Source organism: Eulemur rufifrons, chromosome 30 (assembly GCF_041146395.1).
Source record: "Eulemur rufifrons isolate Redbay chromosome 30, OSU_ERuf_1, whole genome shotgun sequence".
In the NCBI taxonomy this organism is placed as follows: Eukaryota; Metazoa; Chordata; class Mammalia; order Primates; family Lemuridae; genus Eulemur; species Eulemur rufifrons.
Genome location: NC_091012.1, coordinates 133422917 through 133428916, shown reverse-complemented (window position 1 = coordinate 133428916; position 6000 = coordinate 133422917).

Below are 6000 nucleotides of genomic sequence, written 5' to 3'. Positions count from 1 at the left end.
AGTGAAGTAACAGGAGCACTTTGGTGGCCGATTTCTCATCAAATGAGACACTAAAATCCCATGCTTGGGTTACTTAACAAAACCCTCTTTGAATGATATGCAGCAAGTCTTCTCAAGGTAAAATGAAATTGTCAGAATAATAAATAATAATAGATAATGATAGATACACTGATCAGTAGTGATCCCAAGAGCCTTTCTAACTATTCAATGAATGGGGTTTTAAAAAATTATCCCCTGCTAATCTGTTAAGTTGGAACACTCAGTTCATGGATTGCATGGGACATAAAATATATAGTTGACCTCCAGATATGATGTTTTCCAAAATTGTTAGCAAAAAGATGATGGAATGAAGCTCTGACAAAAGTCTAGGAGCTTCCAATTGTACCAGAAGTTGGGCAAGCTGATTAGTAAGGTGTCAGCAGTTACTGCAGTTCATATGAATGGCAAGTGACACTCAGTGACATCTTAAAAGAGTACATGATGACACACCCTGTTTAGTCTCTGAGCCACTAGGTGGTGTTTGTGGGTGAGATTTGACCACACCCTATACGATGAGTCAGTAGATGCAGTAAAAGGGTGTGCAGAATGACCTCCCTGTCAGTAGGTGGCGCTTGCTGGGAGGGGCAGGCTGCAGTGTTGTTTTTGGGTCCTGTAACCAGCTCTCGTTCCTCTGGAGAGACACTCTAGTGCCTCAAGTGGGTGGGGGAGGGGATGGGTGTATACATACATAATGAGTGCAATGTGCACTGTCTAGGGGATGGACACGTTTGAAGCTCTGACTCAGGGGTGGGGGTGGGGGGGGAAGGGCAATATACATAACCTAAACTTTTGTACTCCCACAATATGCTGAAATAAGAATTAAAAAAAAAAAGAGTACATGCAATCAGATCCCAGAGGCAAAATATCAAGGCTGGACAGAGGGTATTGCCCATGACAGAGAGAAGTAAGCAGGTATTATGTATCTATACAGGTATGAATCAGAAACCATGGGGTCATGAAGCACAAATTAGGAAACCAGGCTCGAATATTGGACTCCAAAGGTTGAAGGACTCAGTGAGTCAGAAATCTAGTCAGACAGAAATTTAACTGGGATTCCAGCAACAAATTCAGAGTTGTTAGTAAGAATAGATCTGGGAATTGGAGGCTTGCTGATAGGGTAACACACCATTTTGGTTTGTCTGGGACTTTCTTGCTTTTGTTACTCAAAATCCTGCACCTAAGAACAACCTCTCAGTCCTGGGAAAACAGAGACAGTGGATTAGCCTATTGCTATATAATCCTGAGCCATGACCGGACATATTCTGAGTAGAGGAGGCCTATTCTAAAGAAGACTATAAAAGGATACAGCCATTTTGAGGGGGATATCAGAGAAAGGATAGGGAATGAAGAATGCACCTTATAGCTAACACGTCTGGCCATGGGATCTTCTGAATATCCTTTTATTTCTTGGGACTTCAGTTTCCTCATCTGCAAAATGATCTCTTGGGATTAGAGCAATGACTTTCTTTTTTATTTTTCTTTTAAAGGAAGAACTTTTTCTTCAAAAAAAATCTTACCCAAAAAGGAATATATAAACCAGATAAAGCAGAGCTGCTGGATTGAAGCCAGGTTAAGAGACCTATAACCCTGACCACTTGGCTGTACACTCAGTTCTGCCCCCAGACATCCCCTGAGGCATCTGTGCTATACATATATGGCTCCGAAAAACACAATTTTAAAACTATCAACTGGATAATCTTCAAGTTCTCTCTGGGTCAGAAATCCCATGATGCCTTGGCCATCTGCAACATTACCCCTATTTTCCATAACTGAATTAGCTGTCCTTATTTTCAGAGTTCCTCCCTCAATATCTCCCCCTCCATCCAGCACAAACACTACTCAGAACATAGTCAGGGAACCAGCTTGCTGGGCTCTTCTCACTCTCAAAGTCAAACAATGCATAGAAAACATACTGAAATAACCATCTCTGGGTGGTATGAATATGGGTGGCTGATTTCTTATGGTGTATGTATGTGTGTGTGTCTGTGAGTGTTTCTGTATTGCCTGCAATTTGAATATATTATTTATTTGATTTTGTGCCAAACCCTGGAGTTTAGATAAGCTTTGGCCTCATCTACTACATTTGATCTACTTACCTCCCCCTGCTTAGACATTCTTTTTTCTTGGTTCCTCCCTTACATCCTGATTTCCCAATGCACATTTTCAGTTTTTCATATATCATTTTTCCACCCCACATTTGCTCCCCCCACTTTGGCTTCCAATGTGAGTTTCCATTATTAGCATTCATGTCCCCCACTCCTAGGAGACTGATCCAGCCCTAAGATGCCACACTATTTCCAGTGGGTCTCCCTATAAGCTAATTCCCTGGCCTAAGTCCTCTTCTCTCCATGCAAATAGCTTAGTAATCATGCTGTGTCTACCTCTCAGCCTTACAGGGTGATCCATTCCCAGTTCTGTTGACTTCACAGGATGTGCTTTCCTGTGAAGAGGATGCTCTGATAAAGAGGAGCCAAGTCCTTGAATCCAATGACCCTAGATGGTATATCATTTGGTCTCCCTGAGAATGAAGACCCTCCAACTGATCCTCAAATGTTGCCAAAGGATGTATCCCTCCCTTTGCCATGTATACGAAAGCCCTGTGGCTAGATAGTGATGATCCTATCACCTTAAAAGGATCAGGACCACGGAGGTATAGTGAGCCCCAGACAGTACATTGGAAGGTGGTGGAATAATGAGGTGACAGCTATTAATAAGAACATGTTCAGTTGCTTTAGGAAGAAGGGACACTTAACAAAAGCAAAATTCTTTATTGGGGTAGTTGCTCATGAGCCACACTCCATGGTCCAGCAGCAAACCCAGTTTCAACCATTCTTATCTTCAATTACCTAGTACCTGACTCATACTTGACCAGGTTCTCCTGGTCTTTTGCTTCCATTATTAATTTGGAAGCAAATTATCAGATCTGATTCTGCTTAATGTCATTTATCTGTCAATAACCCTGAACATTTTAAACTACCCAACCTTGCTGCTTCTTAAAAGATGATGGTGAATAGGTTTGAGTCAGGATAAAATGTTCTACCACTGACTAAATTTATGACTCTTAGCAAATTATCTAAACTCTCTAAACCTTACCTTTTTATCTGTAAAATGGGAAAGAGTTGCCTTACAGAATTGTTATAAAGATTAAATTATGATATTTATAAAATGTTTGGCATGCTATCTGGCCCTTAAAAGGTTATCCTTATTTGTATAAAGCAGGGCTACTTAAAATGTGGTTCATGGACCAGTGCTGATTGTTTGTGACTGGTCTGTATGAAAAAAGTACAGAAATTGAGAGTTAGCACCTAGAAACTTTTAGATTGGAAATTTTCTTTTAAGAAACTGGGTTTTTCCCCACAGATATTTTGAGAAGCACTGATATAGATGGAGCCTCAGTTGAGGAAATGTTTGATATACAACTTAGCATATATAACCTGGAAACACACTCTTAAGAAATATTCAGTGACTGCTCCCTTTTCTGCTGGCTGATTGTCTTCATGGTATTGTCAATCCTGGAAAGTCCTCCTGTCATACCCTTATATTTTTGAAGGATCTCTTTCCCTTTCTGCTCATCTGTTGATGTCTGTTAAGGAAACACAAATTAACATTAACACTTGTTCAAAACACAGCTCAGAAAATCTGTTTCAAAAGCACATGGGATGTATTCCAAAGCCAACTGGCATTTCTGATTTGTGTTACCCATGCCATTTCTCAAAGCTGTCAGAGGATAATTAAAAGTCAGAGGGGAAAATTTAATTCTTTTCATGTTAAGGTATAGTGGCTGTAGTAGAAAGAAAGCATTAACATTTTCAGAAGAGGAGGAGAAGAGGGCTTGATTAAATCTAAAGAAAACAATCAATTCTAAATGTATGCTGTGGTCACTTTATCCATTAGCTTCAGGACAAGAGTGGCATTTGGAGCACAGACTTTTCAAGGCATTGGCACTGGGCCATTCCTGAAGCACGCAGTCATTATGGAGACATTTAATTAGTGCATTTTGCATGATTGCCTATGGACATGGGAGAGGCAATATGCCAGCTAGCCCTTTTAGGGTCAGTTGATGGCTGACAAGAAGCTTGCAAAGTTATGGTAAATCCTATGAGGTTAGGAACTTCATATTACTTCCATTTTTAATACTCTCCATGCCTAGAATAGGACCTGGAACATAGAAGGGATTCAATAAAATATATATTGAGTGAATAAATGTATTTCAAGTTAACAAATCTAGAATACCTCTAGAAACTTGTTTCTGTTGCTGGGTCAGTCCAGGATGCCTGGACCTAGTAAATGGCAGAACCAGGATTCAAACACAAAGCTGTCCAACTCCAGAGTTCATGCTCATTGTACTATAGCCTGCTGCATAGATGACACCAGAAACAAACACCATGCCCTTTGCAATTAGGGTGGCCCCAGAATGTCTAATCTGGCCCACCCACTCTCCAAATCTCACTGGAGCCTCACTTCTTTTACTTCTCTCTAAAAAGATATGTGTAGTGGTGCCTCCCAAACTTATTACCAAGAAAATAAAATTGTATGCTTTTACTGTGGACAAAGAAGTCCTCTCTCTCTCTATCTTCATCTATGGAATATGTTCTGGCCTTGTCTTGAAGAACCCAAGTTGGACCTTGAGGGTACAAAAGGAGACATCACTGTAATAGATTGAAGGATAAAGCCAAAGTGGAATCTGGTTCTAAAAATCCATTCCAGTCTTATCTTTGTTTATCTTCCCTGGTCTAATAGCCTCATGAAATATATTACCCTTGAGCTTCCTTTATTTGAATGTTTTTATTACAGTAACAGAACTAACAACAGTGTTTAGTTTAAGTAAATATGATAGCACTTTCCAAGTAAATTGACCTCTTTTCTTTGATCAGCCGAAAAAAAAAAAAAAAAAAGAAAGAAAGAAAAAAATTAGATGAGCTCCTTATTGTGCCCTGAAGGGTAGAAGATTCAGACTTTTTTATATTGAGGGAGCAAAGAACTTTCAGAATCATAAACTCAGAGTCCTTTGATTTGACATCAATAATCTAATTTAGTGGCTTCATAGAGTGGGGCTTGAGACTTAAAGCGTCGTAAGAATCGAGGCCAGGAGAAAAGTAAGGATGAAGGCATGGGTTAAAATTGAAAGAAATTAACGAAGGCTCGAAAAGAAGAGATGCAAATCAAGAAATGCTAAATTAAACTTTCAAATACAGCTCCTAACTAGTGCCTCCTCCTGGCTTAGAAACTATGAGAAGTGTGAAGAATGGATTTTTGTGTAATCTTTGGATGAAATATATCTTACACCTAGGAAAATAATTATATATGTGAGTTTAAAGTAAAGTACAATAGTCAAAGCAGAGAAATTGTGTGCTAGAGGTGTGATATAGAAGAGGGGAAAGCAATGTTGGCTCACAGCTTACAAAACAGGGAGGTAAAGAAGAATAGCAAAGGTAGTTAAAGGTCACAGAGAACATTTTGAACATGGTCTCATGAGCAATGCTGGGCTTTCATGGGAAAGGATCCTGGCTTGAAACAGAGGGTACACTCAATTGGGGTAATTGGAGAGGCTATACTAAGGGGACTATTTATAAAAGTTTGTGGTCAGAATTAAGGGAAGCCAACTAGAGGTGGTAAAACACCCAGGGGCCAACAACGGCAGGGAGCTGTTACCACCCTAACCCTGAAATCACAAGAGTGGTAAGCCATTACTGAAAACTGGAAAGAGCTATAGCTATAGGAGAAAGTCACCTTCCAGGAGCTGTGGTCTTCAACAAAAGAACAAAGCCACTTCGAAATTTCTGCTAAGCTGGAAGGAAGCTGGTAGAATAAACAACCCAACTTCCCTTTACTTCCCAAGTCTCCTGCTGGTGCCTCCTATTGGCTAAACTCAACTGGAAGCCAGTTGTCAATGAAGCCTAATATTTGCAGTTCTCCAGAGACATAGAACAGGATAAAGTGTGAAGAGGGAATCTGGAGAGA